This window comes from Danio rerio, chromosome 3, assembly GCF_052040795.2.
Source record: "Danio rerio strain M-AB ecotype USA chromosome 3, GRCz13ab, whole genome shotgun sequence".
In the NCBI taxonomy this organism is placed as follows: Eukaryota; Metazoa; Chordata; class Actinopteri; order Cypriniformes; family Danionidae; genus Danio; species Danio rerio.
This window is the reverse complement of record NC_141023.1, coordinates 8082087-8103977: the sequence shown is the minus strand read 5'-3', so window position 1 is coordinate 8103977 and position 21891 is coordinate 8082087. Positions and strand designations below refer to the sequence as shown.

General features: G+C 35.3%; 1 protein-coding gene across 29 annotated transcripts in view; it reads left to right on the top strand.

Moving 5' to 3' along the window:
• Positions 1-21891, top strand: part of rbfox3b (RNA binding fox-1 homolog 3b) — a 997536-nt gene that overhangs the window by 185943 nt on the left and 789702 nt on the right. For 12 of the 29 annotated variants that reach the window (XM_087243787.1, XM_087243782.1, XM_087243765.1 and 9 more), the window contains exon 1: positions 16514-16596. The exons of the other annotated variants lie outside the window; for them this stretch is intronic. The gene's annotated coding sequence lies outside the window, so the exon portion shown is untranslated. Of the gene's footprint in view, positions 1-16513; positions 16597-21891 lie in introns of those variants that run through there. 29 annotated transcript variants of the gene reach the window in all.

The following is a 21891-nucleotide window of genomic DNA, read 5'->3' as shown; positions in this document are numbered from 1 at the left end:
AGTTCAGCTGGAGCTGTAGATCTGCTGCTGGACAGCTGATAACACGCTCCGCTTCGCTCCACATACTTACAGGGAATAAATGATCATGAAAATCCGACCTTTTTTTTTTTTTTTTGGTCATGTGATGTGGTATAATCGGGTCTCCTGTTCATCTGCCAATCCAGAAAACGTGAAACAGGAAACCCAGTCATCAGGTCTGCATGATATTGAAAAAAACACTCTAACATTGTAATATTACAATACAAATATAATTTAACTTTAAAAATGTCTTATGCCTTGTGCATTATATAGTGTATGGGAAGTGGTTTCAGACCCAGCTAAAATCATGGTTGGTGTTTCTCTGGTTAATTCATACAGTACACTGAGAACGGAGAGTAAAGTCAAAGACTATAGAATTCACAAGACACGTCACATAGTTTTAAATGGAGAAAAGTGTAATGGTCAATATTGCAAATGAAGCTCCGCTTACAAGTACAGGACCCAATCATCAATCGATATAGGCTGACGATTCTCCGGGAGAGAAGCTCAGACCAGACGTGTGTTTTTATGACAGTTCATGTGGTCAACACACACACTGGAGTCTCAGCGAATACTTGCTTTACAGACATCAGAAATATATCCACATGAAGGTTTAAAGGTCAGAGTATCTTGTGGTCATTGGATTTTCATTTTAGAGAATGGATTTTGAAAAACGAGCATTTTTTTATTTACAAATTTAAAGATTAAAATCGAAATACAATGCATTTTTTTATTTATTTTTTTGTTCACAGCTCATTTTTTTTCTTTTTCATGGTGAAAAATGAAAAAGCAAAATTAAAAAATTATTTCGAATAACAAAAACTAAAATGACCAGAAAACAAAAAGTAATAAAGACTTGTTTTTTTTTAAATTCCGAAACTAGATAGGCCACCTCATTCACAGTGTTGTAATGCTAACCTGATAAACTACTATAGGTTATTATATTTTTCCACTTAATGTTATGAAAGGGCTTTTTCTTGTGATAACGGGATTTTGTTAAGACCTATTTTTCTCAGTAAGATGATATATTTCTTGTATGATGGCCGTTTATGGACTATATATTTATTTTTTTGTTAGCATGTTTTAAACCAAACATCTTTATTTTGACATTACATGCAATTACATTAGGTTACTTTACTAAACACTTTTCTGAAAAGAGAGCTTTAATATTGTTAAAACCATAATACTTCAACTTCCCAAAGTTCTACCACGAATCATTTTAATTGAGGGTGAAATTAATACAGTTGTTCGTTACGCACATTTTAATAAGTCAGTGATTTAAAATAAAAATTAACAATTCATTTTATCTGAAAGGAGGCATGCTGCACAAACATCCTGATAAACATCCCATGTCTTTTAAAAACAGACCGTCACTGAGCTTGCAGATGAGTTGTATGTGTACATCATCACCCCGCTACAGTGGGTCTATCCATAATTTCATATAGCCATGTGCAAATATAGCAGCAGATTTTTAATAAAGAAATTGAAATAATTGAAAAATAGCCCACTGCTAATATATATATATATATATATATATATATATATATATATATATATATATATATATATATATATATATATATATATATATATATATATATATATATATAAACTAAAACACTGTGAGATGAGCAATGATTCCAAACGAATGTCCAATGTTACCAGGCCTGGATTAAGAATTCAGAAACCCCTGGGCACAATGTTTTAAATTAAATAATAACAAATGTTTATTCGTTTTTGTTTTCTCTGGATTTTATTTTTTGTTATTTCAAATAAAAAATTCAAATCAAATTTTTTAATTTTGCTTCTCCGTTTTTCACCATGAAAAGAAAAAAGAGCCGTTTTTTTTTATTCTCGTTTCAAAATTCAAAAACTGAAAATCAAAAAACGCAGAGTTTCAGTTTTCTTTTTTTAATTTTAACACGAAATAAAAAAAAACGGCTCATTTTTCGTTTTTCAATATCCATTTCCAAAATGAACATCCAATGACTAAAAGATACCCTGACCTTGAAATCTCTACTTCTAAATGAACCAGCTACACTTGAAAACAAAAATATTAGTTTTTGTAATATGAAATGAACGTGTGTCTTGTCAAATGCACATCACATGACAGCAGCAACTACTCAAATGCCTACAAACTCGTAAACATAAGCCTCTTTCACAGATACAGACCTTTCCGGAAAATTACCGGCAATTTTCCGGAAAGGATGAATGTGTGAAAAGGCCCTTTTTGAAAATACCGGTAAATTCGTTCTGGCAATTTTCCGGAAAGAGAAGTTGTAACGTTACTGGTAATTTGCCAGAATGCTGCGCTGTGAATGCAGAAAGAAGATTGCCGGAAAGAGCGCGTGCACGTCTACTTCAGCCAATCAGAACAGTCAGACACATTTACGTCCGCGCGGTTTATGAAAATAAAAGCCTTTGAATATATTTCCAGACACCTTTAGCTGCTAGATGTTAGTCAGATGACATTTATATGTTTTTTTTTTTAATGCCAACGGTGTTAATAATTATCGATAATATGCTTATGATAAGCCGTTGTTTGTTTACCTTCAAGCTCTGCGTCGCGTTTGCCCATGAAGAAGCTGGTGAGCCAGCACACACACACACACACATCATGAACATCTCGACATGCGAAAGTGTGTCTTTATATGTTTTCATCGAAGTTGTTCACAACACTGATCCATCCAGAGTTTGTACTGTTGTCAAACGTTTACAAATACAAGCGTAGCCGTTAAGAGGTCATTTCTGGTTGATGATGTCAGAATTTACCAGTATTTTGGAATGAATGTGTGAATGCGCTTTTTTTTTTAATCTACCGGTAAAGTCGTTCACTGTGTATCACTGTGTGAAAGGGGCTAATGAGTCACTTGCATTTCTGGAGGAGATTCACCATCAAGACCAAGTTGTGAATTACTTCAGAAGATCAGCGCGATCTGACGATCATTATCCAGTGGATGATAATGTGTAGAACGGCCATAAGTAAGGTCAGTGTCGTGATCTCGTTCTTTTTGAGTGCGCATGTGCATTAACTCAGCAACCTGAAAACATGGTGATTTTGTTTGATTGAGGAGTTTAGAAATTAAACTTATGATGCAGTTGTTGTTTAGTTTGATTAGTGATTCCAAATATGTCATGCAAACGTAAGCTTGGCGAACAGTTTAGGAGAATTTGATGTTTCCCCGTTCAGACAGAATGGCTGAGCATACTGCCCGAGAGGTGTTTCAAAGATGGCCACCAAGTGAATCGACTTCCCTTAAAAGGGCTTTGGTAAATCTCAGTTGTGCACTGTGAAATGTGGATGTGTTGCTGTTGTTTGTGTCAATAAGTGGCTGAACATGTCAGAGATTTACATATGGCAAGATTCAATTCGCCTGTCAGTTCATGCAAATCCCTGTTGTAAATCTTATGTGAAATATGTTCAGACATTTACACTCAAGTCTGTAGGGATCTGAACTGACAGTCTGTATTTCATATATATGTCTATATTTTGAGAGTATATGAGCTTTACTGTAACCTCTGTGTCCTCCAGCAAAGAACTTGACACACTTTGAAGAAACGGTGTTTATTCCCATATGACAAAGCTCTGAAATTTCATGAAGCATTGCCATCAAATGACTTAATTAACTCATAACCTTCTTCTATCTCTTCAGTTGAGCTTTTTTTTTCTTCTTCTGCTAGTTACGCCCACTGTTTTCTTATTTAAAATTGCACTCTCTAGGAACTGCGTCACAATACAGAGCAAAAAAAAGGTTGCAGCTGCCGGTTCTTGTGGACTTTAAAGTATAATTATAAGCTAGTGTGCTCCAAAACAATGACAGAATCCGCATTTCGAAGATATATTTGACATTCGAAGAGTCCATTTGACATGGACTTTTTAATTGAATCTGATCACTCTTGACTCTTCTGATTCTGAATCTCGTCTCGACGTTCTGACAAGAAAAAATCTTGTTTCATCGTGAGCCTCATTACGTACTGTACACGTTCACCTCAGACAGAATCTCTGTCGATATGAAGAGCATGGACATATTCTTTTTTTGTGTTTGTGTTGTCGTATCATGAACGGGCAGCGATGGAGAGTGTGTAAATGCTGAATCTAATGAAATATGAGTTTGGTTGTTCAATTATTCATAATGATCTGTCTGTTCAGCTCAGTGGAGGAGTAGCATGCGTCTGTTACTGCTGTCTCTCTGTTTTTGCTTTATATATTAGTTTTCATTAATGCACATGGTTCTGGATTGCTTGATTCTGACTTGTCAATCACGACACTCCAAGGTATGTTATTCGTAGATAACAACCTCTGAAACAAATAACTCTGGCTTGTCCGGGTACTACCAATTATTTTGATTTGTTACGGAGTATGTTTTTAAAAATATTAGTTTTTGGTGCCATCTTGTGACTGAATTATATACGTAGGTTAGTGTATACTCTATTCAGCCTTTTTTTCTTCTCTCTGCAAGATTTAGTTGTCTTATTTAAGTAAATAAATACAGCTCAAATCAATTTTTCATGTTTAATTGTTTGCTTTTGTAGCAGGTAGCTTTGTAATAAGCGATTATAATTCTGTGAGAACTACTGCCTAGATGCACATTTTCCTTTATTTTGTCTTTTTTAACAGCCTGCTGGTGTTTTAGAAGTTGCATATTTAATACAAGCGCATTTTCTTACTATTTATATGAATGTTTGTAAAAATATCTCATTGGTAAGAATTTCCAGTTTGTTCGTTCGTTCATTTATTCATTCTTCTTCGGCTCAGTCCCTTTATTCGTCTGGGGTCGCCACAACGAATTTCGAATTTCAAGTTATTTATCATACATCAAAATGTAAAAGGTTTTATTTATTTTTTATTTATTTTTGCGTTGTTTCTTATGCATGATGTAATGTTTTTATGTATATTGATTTTGCCATACCATGACATGAACATGATGTATCAACGAAAGAAATTTAAAAAAAAAAAGAGAAGTTTTTTTCTGTACAATTATAATAACTTTGTTTAAAGCTGAAATACCATGATATATATATATATATATATATTTTATATATATATATATATATATATATATATATATATATATATAAATAATGACAATAGTTGTAATTATTTTAACTTTAGTTTTAATTGTTAGAATACATAACATTATTACACTGTTAGTGTTACAGTCTAAAGGGACTCGCACATCAGAAGCACCACTCGGCAATGCACTACATCGTGCCATACAGCGCTATGCATTTCAGAATTCTAAACACCGGTTTCTATCAGAATACACACACTAGCGCCCTGCCACGACTCAGGACACTGTTCATATTTCTGCCGTGCCACAGAGCGCCATCTAAATAGTTTCATTTTAAATAACATTCGAATGTGCACGTCTGGTGGGCGATACTTCCAACTGTCATGTGCGTGCAGTGTCGCAGTGCTAAGTAGGCATGGGCGGGTTCAGTATATGATTCTGACGGTATAATAACCTTAGATAAAAATACCATGATTTCACTGTATGATGGTATTTTGTTTAACAAAATAAAAACTTTTTTTCCCCCTTTGAACACAATGTATTTTCTTTTGAGAAACATTTTAAATGTTTTGGAGCAGTAAACATGTAAGGCTAAATAATTCACATAAATCATTGACTTCTGCTCTTGTTTTAAAAACACAGATTTTCTTACAATTTAAGACGGCATATTTAAAAAAAAACAAACAAATATAAAAATCTGTTGAGGTGAATTATTTCTACATAATGTTCATATTTTTGTTACATTTTTTGTTGTTTTAGTTTAGTATAAACAAGTTTAAAATAGCTTGTACACTTTTGAAATCAAGACATAATATATACATATCTGACTATTTCTTTTCAGTCTTAAGGTTTTTAAGCTGTTGTAAAAGTCTTTCAGAAATGCATCAGTGGAGTATCAGATATGAAAACAGCATTAATCTGCAGTGAGTTCAGTCATTCTGACAGATGGAGATCTGCTCTGTTGTGTCTGATGCTGTAAAAACATCCTCACAGTAAGACGAACACAAATCTCTTCCTAATGTGTTTGTAATTCATGCCTTTTGGACTGTTTTTCCAGTAAAAAAAAAAAAAAAATTCTCAATCCTCTGCACAGCATAAACGAGCTTGAAACGATACAAGATAATAAACTTGTTTGTCGGTCTGTCTGCCCGTCTGTTTATTCATATAATTTTGAAGTCAAATTATTTTAGTTTTTAGAAACCTAAATTTCCCAGTGTTTCATGCATTTGTTTAGGAGTAACCTTGAAAATTGTACAAAATGATCAGTGTTTCGAAGAACTATCAGAAAAACTGCACGATGCAGGGAGGTCAGAGAGGAGAATGGTGTTCAGAGAGCTGTTGGACAAGCTGAACCTCTGCCTGTGGTTTCTGTGATGCAGTAATGATGCAGAGTTTGAGTGGATGCTTTGAACAAGCAGACTTACCCCTGACACACTAGAGAGAGACACTTTGAAAAGAGGAAGATGTAGATCCGCAGGCTCCCCGGGGACTCCTGGAGAACAGGCTTCATCCTTCACCCCAGTCAGATTCCCGCTCCTCTCCCGTCTCTATGGAAACCCCTCGTTATTTCATTTTCTGGAAGACGCGGCGGCCGCAGTGGATGGATGTGCGAAGGATGTTTCTGATGTGGACTGATCGGCCTCTCGTCCTGATTAGCGGCACGTTAAACCTTGCGCAGATGTTTCCGAGAGGCTTTCGCTCTAGAAGCTCCGGCTGTATGTGCGTTGGTGGTGCTCTGTGTTAGAAACGTCACTTTGAAACTAAGCCCTGTCCACATCAACATTGGTATTTTCAAAACAATATTTTTTTGATGATGTTTAGCTGGGTTTGTATACAAGAAAATGCAGTATTAAGGGACTGAAACTTTCTGAAAACTTCAGATGGGGTCATTCATGTTATACCAGCTGGTATTTAGGAGTCAACATTTGAAGCGGATCAAAACCTTTCATCAAAGTTGACCAAAAGCCTAAATGAAACCCATTTTTGTAGAAGACTAAAAGGCTTTGCTCTGTGAAAAAAACTATCCTGGAGCTTTAGTTTTACAGTTTTGTGACATGTAATAAATGAGTAAACAATTTCTTAATTACCACTTAATCTGATGATGAAATATATTTGCTCATTTCACTATCCGAGCATTTGTATAATAGTATTTGAGTTGTACTTTCAGTTGTTTGTCAGATAAATGCATTTTAGTCTTATTTATTTTTGCTGAATCTGGATGTGTTGGTGGAGGATTTGTATGCAAACGCCTTAAGTGAGCGCATTTGTAGATTCCTAAATGTTGCTCGGTAATCTAAGCCCAGCGTAGAGGTCATGGACGCTTGCTCCTCAACTTCAGCCACAGAGCAAACTCTTCCTGTGGCTCTGGGAGTCACTGCGGTGAACTGAGGTAAAGCTGTTCTGCGGAGTACTAGCAGATTAAAACAGCGAGTGCAGAAGTCTGTGTGGCTTCTTTCTGCTTTAGCTGAAGTTTGAGTGATCGGCACTGTGGCTTTGTGCTTCCTCAAACTCTTCCAAAGCTTTCATCAATGTGTCTGAAACGATGGCTTTATCAGACGCCGCTACTGTTTTGAGCAAGAATGAGGAGGAATGACAAGTTGAACGTGTGTTTTTATGCACGTATATGAGCGTTTGTGGTGCATTAAGGCTTTTTTTAGTTTTGGGTGAACTATCACTTTAAGTGTGTCAATGTATTAAAATACATTTAATTATATATATATATATATATATATATATATATATATATATAATTTATTTATATATAATTTATTTATTTATTTATTTATTTTTTGCTATACTCATGGCTCAGTATGCTTTTTTAAAAAAAAATACACACTGAATTTTGTTCCCACGGTTGTACTAATAAAAATGCAATCCTACTTGTCCCAACCCTGAGCCTAAATGCTTTTAGGAAAAATAAAATTTTAATGATCATTTCTGCTAGCACATGTTACACACATCAATTAAATCTGGGTATTACAACTAGTTATAAACAGTGATGGAAAGAGTACTGAAAAATCATACTCAAGTAAAAGTAGCATTACTTGCCTAATAATGTAGTGCGAGTAAAAGTATCTGTTGCAAATATTACTCAAAGTATGAGTAAAAAGTAACCCTTTCAAAAGTACTCAAGACTAGTGAGCATTACTCTGTGAAAAGCTGATGAGTTAACATGTAAACTGTGGATGTGTGTAAATTCATTCTGTAGTGCATCTAGTTATTGCCCAGCAGGCACACAACGTCATAAGATGTTACTATTAGGTTAGATTTAGGTTGTGATGTCAGGTGACCAAAATTCAAGGTCTAGCCAGCGTCTAAGGACAACGTTATTTTGGTGTCCAATAATGACGTCAAGTGACGTTGATGTTTGATTGATTTTAGGTTGTTAGAAAGTGTCCAAAATCCAACGTCGAGCCAACATCTTAAACCAACATCCTATTGATGTCAAATACTGATATTTATTTTTTTTATAATTTTTTTTCTTTTTTTTGGGGGGGTGGTTCACCTTTATTATGATAGGACAGTTGAGATTTCAGATAGGAAAGCATTGGGAGCAGAGAAAGGGGGAAGGATCGGCAAAGGACCTCGAGCTGGGAATCGAACTTGGGTTGCCATGAGCACATCAGTGCTATTTGTCAGCGCACAATACCACTAGGCCAGGAGTGCTCCACCCTGTTCCTGGAGATCTTCCTTCCTACAAAGTTCAGCTCCAACCCTGAGCAAACGCACCTGAACTAATTAATTAGGACCTGAACAGCACTTGATAATTACAAACAGGTGTGTTTGATAAGGGTTGCAACTGAAATCTGCAGGAAGGTAGATCTCCAGGAACAGGGTTGAGCACCCCTACACTAGGCTATTGGCGCTGACAATTTATTCATCAGGTATGGCAATCAACATCTGATAGACGTCATAGTGGTAATGTCCACACAACATCAAGCTGTATCATTATTAGACGTTGCTATTTGGTTGTTTTTTGGTTGGACAATGGACATTGGACTCTGCCTAACATTGAGTTCTTATGTCAACACGATTTTCATTTCCAAACAAGCTGCAACATCCACAGGACATTGGGGTATAACGTCAATCTATCGTCATGTTGATGTCTTGTGCCTGCTGGGTGTTTAATGCAGGGGTGGGCAAACTCAGTCCTGGAGGGCCGGTGTCCTGCACAGTTTAGTTCCAACTCTAATCAAACACACCTGCTTAAAGATTTCGGGTGTTCTTGAAGACACTGATTAGCTTGTTCAGGTGTGTTTGATTAGTGCTGGAGCTAAACCGTGCAGGACACCAGCCATCTAGGACCAAGTTTGCCCACCCCTGGTTTAACGCCATTTCGGTCATCATACAGTAAACATCTGTCATCTTCTCATCAATGACATGCATCTAAACAGTCTCTGGGTCATTGCGTGTAAAGATTTTGGACATCTTCTTGGACACTTTTAATACTTCCAAATGGTTTGCTGCAAATATAAATCGTCCATGTCTTGAGGTAGTTCATTATGTGGACAGAATTTACAGGACTGATTTTTTTCTGATCCCCAGAGACAAGAAAAAATAAAGTAGTGACTGCAGATTGAAGGAAAGTAATGGAGTAAAAGTACCAATACTGCACTAAAAATGTACTCAAGGGAAATTAAAGTACACATTTTGAAAACTACTTGGTAAATAATATATTAGTTTGAGTATTTATTAGGGATGTAACGGTATCAGAATTTCACGGTACGGTAATACCTCGGTATGAATGTCACGGTACGGTATTTATTGAATCATTTACAGGAAAAAACTAAACTTATGAAAATACTCCAAAAAAGAGCCAAAAGTGTCAATGACATACAAATTAGCCATCTATCTGTAAGCTTTGAAACAGGAACTTCAATTTTAATAACAAAAAAATATTAAACCATGTAAAAAAATAAAGTTTCAATTTAGTATTGTTGAAAACTCACCACATTCAACATTTAATCACTCACTCACTTAGATAGAGATGGGTTTAAAGGAAAATTATCATATAAATATAATCTGGTAAAACCTGGTATCTCTGGGTATTTACAATGTCCCCTGCAACAGAAAAAAACCCTCTCATTTGGGACTGAGGTTTCTGGGACAAGAGAGATATGACTTGGCCCAGGTTGACAGCAGTGGATAACGTTGTGCATTGTCTTTCCCCCACTTGAGAAGACAAGCCATGAGTGAGATAGAGGTCTCATGTCTGCATCAATCTGAACAGTGTGCTGACAACACCGCTATTCAGTACGCGCGCGACAACACAGCTGATAAGAACTCGCGCGACAACACCGCTATTCAGTTCGCGCGCGGCGACAACACCCGCTTTAGAGTTTTCCAGCTCTTTTTCATCCCCGCTTCTAGCAGCACACTCCATTTCCGCATTACTGGATCTGTAGCGACAACAGACCGCAAGGGATGATGGCCACCCCTGGGCTGATGGGAATTGTAGTTTCCGGTACCTCCCGTTCGCTTCATTCGCCTGAGCAAATTTTCTCAGAAGACCTATAGTTTTACCGAGTCATGCGACTTCGGTAATATCGAAAAAAATTAATATTGCGGTATGACGGTATTTACAATACCGTTACATCCCTACTATTTATAGTTAGTTACTTTACACCACTGCTTTTAAAGTGTTAAAATGAGCATGCCATTTAAAAAAACCCATTTAAAACTGTCTTTGAAATGGCAAATGACATTTTTTCATTTTGCACCAAATCTTGCTTGTACGTCTTGGAAAATACTGATTTAAATACAGAAATGCTGTTCAGCATGTGTTATGTCATGAATTGACCTATTCTTGCTGTTTACACATTTTCAGACAAAAATAGGAAACGTTTTATAAATGGTTACTGTTTGCTTGAACTGCCTGATGAAAGTCTTGTCAATCTCAGTTGTAAGAGCAACAAATAATACCTTGACTTCTAGTTGATCATTTGGAAAAGTGGCAGAAGGTCGATTTTTCAGATGAATCATCTGTTGAGCATCCCAATCATCACAAATACTGCAGAAGACCATACTGGAATCTGCATGGACCCAAGATTCTCACAGATATCAGTCAAGTTTGGTGAAGGAAAAAAAAGTCATGGTTTGGGGTTACATTCAGTATGGGGGTGTGCAAGAGATCTGCAGAGTGGATGGCAACATCCACAGCCTGAGGTATCAAGACATTTGCGCTGCCCATTACATTAAAAACCACAGGAGAGGGCAAATTCTTCAGCAGGATAGCGCTCCTGCTTATACTTCAGCCTCCATATCAAAGCTCCTGAAAGCAAAGAAGGTTAAGATGCTCCAGGATTGGCCCAGTCACCAGTCATAAACATGTCTAGGGTAAGATGGAGGAGGCGTTGAAGATGAATCCAAAGAATCTTAATGAACTCTAGGAGTCCTGCAAGAAGGCTTTCTTTGCCATTCCAGATGACTTTATTAAGAAGTGATTTGAGTCATTGCAGAGATGTATAGATGCAGTCCTCAGAGCTCATGGGAGTCATGCACAGTGTTAATTCTTTTTCCAGACTTTATACAAGTCAAGTTATTTGTTTTTCTTAAAACTTGGATAGTCGACAAGAATTTTGTCTCGTAGCGTACACAACAATTTTTGGGGACTGTAAATGCATTAATTTGAAAACTGGTTTCAAACTAGACATTTTTCAAAATATATCCATTGGCATGAATGAATAAATTAATTAGTTTAATATATTCATTTACATGAATGTTTACATGAATGTATACATGTAATCTGCTCAATTCCATTAACTGCTCTTTTAAAGGCTGCATTTTATTTGAAAGTTTAAGAAACATGCTATGTAAACATACTTCCTCTAAAAAAAAAACATACTGAAGTCAGATATTCTGCATTAAGAATGTGCGTTCTCTATAACCAGCCCACTGCCAGTTCAGCCGATTATATTTCAGCACCCTGGGTTAAAGATCTGCGCGGGACTAAGTTTTGAATCCCACTCCCGCCCGCACCCGCCAGATTTTAGTTCGAAACCGACCGCTCCCGCTTATGTTTAGCATTTGTTAACCCGCTGCCCGTCCCACACCGTTTTCTACCCGCCATGCCCGTTCCCTGTAATCCATGCTGTCTCATTCACACACATACATGCGAGTGCTCGCTCAAATTTTGGGTTTTTTTCGGTTAGGTAACTGTCGTGTTTTTGGACATGCGTGTATTTGACATACATACGCGTGCTTGCTCAGGAGTCGGGAGCGATATTGTTAGACGGCCCGCTCTTGACTCCTGAGCGAGCACGCGGATGTATGTCAAATACACGTATGTCCAAAAATACGCCAGTTACTGAATCGAAAAAACTCAAAAATTTGAATTTGGACTGCTATACCTAATTCGACCACTATCAATACTACATACATCTTTCTGCACATTCACATGATTATAAACAAGCCAAATTAAAACTGTCTGCATACATACTATGCTGTTTTTATGCTTTAGAATAGTCAAAAACATACATGCAATAAGCCTTTTTGTTTTCATATTCATGATTTCTGCTAGATTTTTTTAAAATATATTTTTCCAGTGTGGTTTGCTGACCATATTATTTGCTCTTTTGTTATTGTATTTTTTCTTTTCTTTTTTTTCTGTGGCTCTTCAGCCGCTGCTGGATTTCTAGTGATGCTGGATGCATGTCCGGAGCTCAGTGTGCATCCAATACGGCAGTGGATCAGATCTGTGTGTGTGTTTTCCCACAGAAATGCTCTCGGGATGACAGATAGTCATGCTGCTCCTCAGGGATTTCACATGTAAACACTGAACGCCAGAGCCGTTCACAACTTCCCCTCCGTTTATTCGGCTCCTGTGATTTTCCCTGTGCCAGACTGCTAATGACTTACGCTGGGGAGGTGTGTGTGTGTATGTGTGTGTGTGTGTGAAGCAGGTGTTTGGCTTTTCAATCTGCTCAGTATGACGGAGTCTCTCCAGAGGCTGATACAACAATATCAGAACTACAGCAATGAATAGACAACATTTAAATGTGCACACAAACACACACTTCCTGTTCAAAAGTTTTTGAAAGAAGTGGATTCTGCTCATTAAAGCTACTTAAATTGACTCAAAATACTGTAAAATCTGCAATATGATGGACACAAAGTGTAAAAAGTCAACATAAGGACAGCTTCTGATATATGATTATTTTTCTTGACAGCATGTGCAATTTTAGAAAGAAATGTTCTACTGCGGTTGTGTTAAGTAACATGCAGTAATGTAACATGTAAAATGCAGAAACTGAAGTATTTAAATTATACACTTGAAACATGAATTATACATTTCATATTTGAATATTAATTTAAAGTGTTCAATTTTACATCTAGAGTTGCTTTATGAATCGGTTTGCTTTAAACTTGGCCTCTATTAGACTGAAAGTTCTTAATTTTTAATAATAATACTGTGTGTGTGTGTGTGTGTGTGTCTGCAAAATTTAGAAGCACACATTTAATTAAACTAAGTATGTGCAAAGACATACTGTGTATAGATTTCCGCATAATTTAAGCCCATCATTGATAGTTTATTTACATATGTAAATGTGTGTAAATGTATATTTATTCAGTTTTTCAATTAATTACAGTAATATTATTGACTAATATGAAAATGTTCATATGATTTATTTACAATACAGTTTGTAAAGTCATATTTTATATTTATATATTATATTTTATATATCTAGTCTTTTAGTAAAGATGTTATATGAGAGACTTGCTTTGTTTACTAAATAAATCGGATCTAATTGGATTTGCATTGCAAACACTAAACAAAAGGTAAAAAAGCTAATATTTTTTATGTAATATATTAAAGTTTTAGTTATGATTCTGCCAAAATCATTCCGCATAAATCCGCAGATTTTTTACAAAACTATCAGCAGAAATAGCAAAAAAATGTTCGCAGATTTAGTTATAGGACTCTAGTTATAGGAGTGGACAGTACAACACAATTTCACAGCAATTCGTAACTTTTATTTAGTGGCTAATTCGTCTAATGGATCTAATTTGTACAATTTAGTATGATTTGCTCATCCCCCAATGACGGTTGGGTTTAGCGGTGGGGTTAGGTGCCACGCTTCCTTTTTAAAATCATACAATTTTGTACGACGGAACTGGTACGAATTCGTACAATTTAGCCACTAAACTGGCAAAACGTAAAATACTTACATTTTCCCGTGAGATCAGGCTGGACAGTATTGAGTTTGTAGTAGTGCTGCACAATATTTACGTTTATTATATATAGAAAATACATCAATATAACGAAAATGTATTGCTGTTGCGATAATAGTGTATGCAATATTTAAAACACAGAGTAGTGCAATATTTATTTATTTATTCATTTTTTAGTATCGAAGTACCGAAAAGGTTGTCAAATATTGATAGTTTTCAAGGTATCGTATCGAAGTTAGAAATTTCAGAATCGTGACGAACACTAAAATGTTTCAAAATGATTGCAGGTGTCAATGTTTTCAGCTTTTTACATCACAAAAGTTTTTTAAATCCAAAAAATATCCATTTATACCTTTTTATTTTAGTATGATAGTTTATTTATTTATTTCTCAAGGGAAATGTTAATGTTATGATTATTGGTGATCCAAAAATTGTGGTCTTATAAACTACTAATCCACTGTCACATGGTCTACATTTACTGTCATGCACCACACACACACACACACGCCAGTTCATGTTAGTCCGTCATCACACACACACACACATACACACACACAGACAGCTGTGGTTCATCTCCATTGATGACTAGAACTATGTCAGTTTGTTTTCCCTCTCGTTGTCGGTTGTATTTTCGTTACTCCCATGGTGGCCGTGTGTTCCCTAGTTTGTTTTGTTTTTGTTCTGGTTTGTTTAATAAATATATTGAATATATTGTTTGGATTCTCACCTTGTCTTCCTTTTTCCCACTACAAATCGGCTCATAACAGTTATATCGCAAGAAATATAGCTATCGCAATACTCAATAGCAATATCGCATATTTTCCAAGCATCATGAACTTCTAGTTCATAAACACATTTTTAGAGATGACAACACAATTTTTATACAATATATTGTAACATGCAGTACAGTTTGATATCAGTGAAATTTGCGATGACATTTTCATGTTTGACATTTTTTAAGATTATATTTGTTGATTGCCTGCTTATGAATTTTTATTTGTAGATATTATGTGATCGGTGGGTCGATCTTGCCATGAAAAAGGTGAGGGAACGTTGTATTGATTTTTTTTTTTTATGTATATTTTTTTTTATTTTGAGGTCATTTTAGATTTATACTTCCAATAACTTGACTTCTAGTTGATCCTTTGGTACCAGAAGTGGCGTATATGAAAGTCAAAGGTCTCTAGATCACGCTTATTTGACCAAAAGGAAATATGATTATGCCTTGATTTTGAATTATTTCATTAGGACAGTGAGGTCTGACTCTGCTTATACAAAAGTCTTGTCACCTAACAGAAATAATTTCCAGTATAGACTATAAAGTCATGGTGCAGTGGAGAAAGAATGAATATTGTATCTGACTCCCATGAGCTTGGAGGACTGCATCCATACATCTCTGCAATGACTCAAATCCCTTATTAATAAAGTCATCTGGAATGGCAAAGAAAGCCTTCATGCAGGACTCCCAGAGTTCCATCAAGATTCTTTGAATTCATCTTCAATGCCTCCTCCTCCATCTACCCCAGACATGCTCAATAATGTTTATTACTGGTGACTGGGCTGGCCAATCCTTGAGCATCTTGACCTTCTTTGCTTTCAGGAGCTTTGATATGGAGCCTGAAGAATGAGAAGTAGCGCTATCCTGCTGAAGTTTGCCCTCTCTTGTGGTTTTTAATGTAATGGGCAGCACAAATGTCTTGTTACCTCAGGCTGTTGATGTTGCCATCCACTCTGCAGATCTCTCGCACGCCCCAATACTGAATGTAACCCCAAACCATGATTTTTCCTTCACCAAACTTGACTGATTTCTGTGAGAATCTTGGGTCCATGCCGGTTCCAGTAGGTCTTCTGCAGTATTTGGGATTTCTGGGATGCAGTTAAAAGAAAAAAAAATACAAATATAAGTCAGGCTATATACTCATTCACACTTATAACATTCATGTTTGTGTGTGTGTGTTCTCAAATATTTAAATGTATAGTTTTTGAATTATTCATATTTACACTTTTTATTATGTCTTTGAATTAAATACTGATTTATTTTCAGCATGTATTGTTTATTCCTGATTAGAACAAATGTAACAGATTGCCTTCAGTATATTGATCTCTCTGTTACACACCGTTAATGTAAATATCTATATTCATCACTGAAGCACTGTGTGAATTGTGTAATGTGGTGGTAGTAGTTGTATTAGCAGTGTGTGTGTGTGTGGTCAGAGCTGCTGTCAGATGAGTGTGTATATATCTCCTCCCACTTTCCCCTCTCTTTCTCTCTCTCTCTTTCTCTCTCTCTATCTCTGCGCTGTATGTGTATCAGAGTGATGACTGGAGCTCTACTGTATGTTTTGTATTGCGGAGTGCGTGCTGGAACGTCGTCGCTCAGGATCGTGTGTGTTGTGTGAGTAAATTCACTTCTTTCTGTGTGTGTATGTGTGTGTTTACAGTTGGTGTGAAGTGTGACTTTCCATAAAGGAATCTTCTGCGTTAAATTCCTTTACTCTTTACTGTTTGTGATGCTTTTATCAATTCAGTTGTGTTATATTCTAGTCAGCTCTGTTCTGTGACATCTCATTCTATTCACTTTGGTTTACACTGTTCAGCTCTATTAATTTCTACATTGTTTATATTTATGTAATGTTGGTCATTTGTTTAGTTCTATTCTTAAAATCATTGTTTTTGGTGTCTATTCTATTCTGCTTTGTTTACAGCTCATAATCTAAATGTCGATGTTTGTGATACTTATTCTATTCAATTAATTTATATTTCTTATTCAAAGACTATAGAATACACAAGACATGTCACTATTCCAACCCATTGTATTCTATTCGCAAATTCATTTTTATTTGGTGTCTATTCTTTTCTGCATTGTTTACATTTTGTTTTCTAAGGCTCACTGTTTGTGATGCAAATTCTATTCAGTTAACTTAAGTTCTCTTCAGTTCTATTATTGCATGTTTATTTCTGTTCTGTTCTATTCCATTCCATTCTATTCCAATCCACTGTGTTGTATTCTATTATTTTTGGTGTCTATTCTTTTCTGTTTTGTTTACATTTTGTATTCCAAAGGTTGCTGTTTGTGATGCTAATTCTATTCAGTTCACTTTCGTTCTCTTTAGTTTTATTCTCGCATTTCTATTCTATTCTATTCTATTCTATTCTATTCTATTCTATTCTATTCTATTCTATTCTATTCTATTCTATTATCCAGTATTGTTCTATGCATGTTTGCACTGATTTTGTCCATTAATTGTCATCTATTCAGTTTGGTTTACACTGTTCAACTCTTGATTTCTACATTGTTTATATTTATGTTTTACTGGTCATTTGTTTGTGACAATCTAATTTAGTTTGCATTTGAAATGTTTCCTGGGCTTTGAATTGTGATAATTTTTAGTACTGTTTAGTTCTATTCTATTCCTAAAATCATTGTTTTGGTTTCTATTCTATTCTAAAGGTTGCTGTTTGTGATGCCAATTCTAATTGATTAATTTCAGTTTACATTGGTTCTCTTCAGTTCTATTATTGGATTGTTTGTCCTATTCTATTCTATTCTATTCTTAAAGTCATAGTTTTTGGTGCCTATATTATATTCTGCTTAGTTTACATTTCTATTGTAAATGTCACTGTTATTGATGCCAATTCTGTTCAGTTAATCTAAGTTCCCTTCTCTTCTATCCTTGCATAGTTTTTCTGTTCTATTCCATTGCATTGTATTCTATTCCAATCCATTCTATTCTATTCTTAAATTATATTTTGGTGTCTATTCTTTTCTGCTTTGTTTACAGTTTGTATTCTAAAGGTCACTGTTTGTGATGCTAATTCTATTCAGTTAATTTAAGTTCTCTTCAGTTCTATTCTATTTCATTTCATTCCATTTAATTCCATTCTATTCTGTTTTATTCCATTCTCTTCTCTTCTATTGTTTTTGGTGTCTATTTTTTTCTGCTTTGTTTACATTATTAATGTAAATGTCGGTGTTTGTGATGCCAATTCTATTCGGTTAGCTTTATTTCTCTTCAGCTATTCTTGCATGATTTTTCTATTCCAATCCATTCTATTCCGTTCTATTCCAATCCAATCAATTCCATTCTATAGTCTATTCTTTTCCAATCCATTTTATTCAATTGTATTCTATTTTATTCTTAACTTTTTTGGTGTCTGTTCTTTTCTGCTTTGTTTACATTTTAAATCTAAAGGTCACTGTTTGTCACTGTTTAACTTTTAGGTCTCTTCCGTTTTATTCTTGCATGGGTTCTTTATTCTATTCTATTTCATTCCATTGCATTCTAATCCATTGTATTCTATTTTATTCTATTCAATTTGGAGTCTATTCTTTTCTGCTTTGTTTACATTTTGTATTCTAAAGGTCGCTGTCTGTGATGCTAATTCTATTTAGTTAACTTTAGGTCTCTTTAGTTCTATTTTTGCATGGTTTTTCTGTTCTTGTCCATGATATTCTTTTCTTTTTTATTCTCCAGTTTTGTTCTATGCATGTTTGCATTGTTTTATTGCTTTACTGATCATTTGCTTGTGACTATCTAATCTAGTTTGCATTTGAAAGATTTCCTGGGCTTTGAATTGTGATTACTTTTAAGTACTGTTTAGTTCTATTCTATTCCTAATTTCATTGCTTTTGGTGTCTATTCTATTCTGCTTTGTTTACAGTTCTATTCCAAACGTTGCTGTTTGTGATGACAATTCTATTCAATTTATTTAAGTTTACTTTGGCTCACTTCTGTTCTATTCGATTCTAGTTAACTCTATTCTCTTAAGTTCTATTCTTGCATGTTTTTTTTGTTTTTGCAGACAGCATGTGTTTCTTCACATTCTCTGTTTGTTTGTTTGTTTTCAGTTGTTGATTCGGACGTGCAATTAAAGATTCATCACATGCTTTTCTATCTGACTCGCATGAAGAGTTTCTGATTCACTGCTTGGTTGGTTTGTTTGATGCTCATGTCTTTGATTAGCGGTGTTTGTTGTGTCGAGCATCATTAGTGCTGTTGCTCAAGCGTTAGTGACTCGAACAAACCACTGTTTAACTTACAGATGGACTTATGGCATCAGTGTGTGTTTCTTTTTAATGAACTGTTCAGACGTAGAGTATGAAGTCATTCTGACCCTTTTAACCCGTTCAATACTGATAATGTATTGTGAAGATATCTCAGTTTATAAATAAATACATAAATATTTATGTGTTATGTAATTGTGTTTGCTTTGAGCCCCTCTGTTAGTTTTGAATTTTATTTATTTATTTTTTTTTTTTTGATGGCGTGGTCCCATTAATTTAAGGACTGGGTTTTGTTTAGTATAGGAGTGTTTATTTTTTTCTTATGGGAAATGTAAAACATTTCCCATAAGATTAAACAAGATTAGACATTGATAACGTGACAGATTGCTCCATTTTACATGATGCAGTTCTGCCGGTCAGTTTACCAAGCTTAAACTTTGGAATACAGGGGCATGTAAAACTTGTTGCATGAGCTTGCATTTCCAGTATGACGTTGGAAAATATTTATTTATTTATTTATTAATGATTTTATTTATTCATGATTTTATGATTTGTTTTTTATGATTGATTTATTTATTTATTACTTTATGCAGATACTTTTTTTTTAGATTTGGTTATTTTTTATATTTTATTTTTTATTAATTATTTTATTTATTTTTATTTTATTTTTAATTTACTAAGTTTTTTGTTATTTATTTTTATTTATTTATTTATAATGAATTTGTATAATGTATGCATTTATTTATTTAATTTTAATCGTAATTAATTATTTGTATTTATTTTATTTTTACTTGTATTAATGCATTTTGTAATTTAATCATTTTTAATTATATTAATATTAACTTGAAATTAAATTTTTATTTTAAAAAATATTAATTTATTTTTAAATTTATTTAGACCATTTTTTTGAAGATGGAAGTCTATGGGGCGAAAAGCGATGCAAAAATATGTTGCTGGTCTCGGCTGTGCAGTTGTGTATCAGCGTTTATTTATTTATTTTTTTTCCTCAGTGAACAATAAATGTATTTTGCCTTGACTGTACTCCTGTTTGGAGGTGATGATGATGATGATGATAATGATGAAACAGCTCTTCAGAATTTGGCGAGTAATGCAGCATGCATAAGAAAGGTACTTTACAGTAGTCACAGGAGATTAAACCCTGTGAGCCGCTGCTCGCCGCTAAATCTGCTCCTCTTTCGCTTGTCTGAGAAGAGCATATATGCGTGTGTGTGCAGGGAATGGCGTGGGTGTAGCAGGGAAGAGAACTGTCATCAACACAGTTTTGTGACAGTAAGTGTCAGTTTTTCGTGAGGAAAGTGTACAGACTGTTCCTGTCTCCAATCATGTGTGTGTGTGTGTGTGTGTGCGGTCTACTCCATGTCGTGTGAGTTCTGGATGCTTGTTCAGCTCGAAATACAAACACTTCTGTCCAATATAACAATGTGAAGCTCACTGTGAGGACGAGGGTCACAGCAATCCAAACTTGGCTGAGTCCCAAATCACATACTTCTACTACATAGCTGGAAGTATGTACTTCAGCATACTTCTGCAGGGGGAGTTTGAACAGAAAGGCAGTGTTTCTTATCCGTTTCAGTTGGTCTCTTCTTTTTGTGTTGTTACCAGTCACGTGATTATTCTTTGTGCTTTAAAATTGAAACAACAATAAATATAATAATGAGAATGAAGCTCAATGTAATGCGATCGCAGTATTATGATAATGACTATTATTATTGTTGTTATTATTATTATTATTATTACGGGACAATCCACCTCTGTTTTCCTGTTTGTACTGACTTGTATGCAGTGTACTCACGCTAATACTTTCATGTTTGGTGTGAACTAGGGATGGGTACCAAGACTCGATACTTTATCGGCATCGATGCTAAATGATAAAAGTCCGAAGTAGCGATACGGTTTGACGTTAATGGTCCTAAAATCGGTACTGGAGAATTATTGCTGTCTAAACATTAATAACAATTGCATAATTAAACTGACCAACCGTTTTTCAGATATGCCATATTTAATATTCGTCTGCACAGTTGGCAATCTCACATGAGAAATGCTCGCGTTTCCGGCGAGCTCTTCAAGTATTAAAGTCTTCACAGTTCTTGGCTGTACACATAGCTCACGACACAGACTTGCGCACACAGCTTGTAAGCTTGTGGCGTGAACCAAATGGGTTATATTTTCCGAGTGGACATCGACAATGCCCGTTGCAACAAAAGCAACCAGTATGAGGTGCTGGAGTGGACAAAAGTCAAGTGAATGCAGATAGCCCGAGTACGTGCGCGAGAGACCGAATGTACGTGCGAGAGACTGAATGCGCAATTAATGGCATTAGTTTAACGATTAAAAATATTATTTTATATATTTTTAAAGTTTGGCTGCATGAGGGGTCAAACACAGAAAGAGATTTTTGCGTTGAGAGGCATATTTTGAATGGTTTACTAACAGCCACGAGTGTTTTGCGAGCTGCTTATGCGCGCCTCATGTTACAGCGTTGCGCATTGTGTGCTCATAGTTGAAATACAAATCAACCCTGAGTGGCAAAAGCGCGTTACGTCAGTGGCATCTTTCATTCTCCAATCAAATGAAAGCAGAGTTTCTGTTGAGGTGCCTGCAGTGTTTGTGTTGTCAAGACGACGGAAAACTTTTAATGATGGAGGAGAGACTTGTGGTCACTGT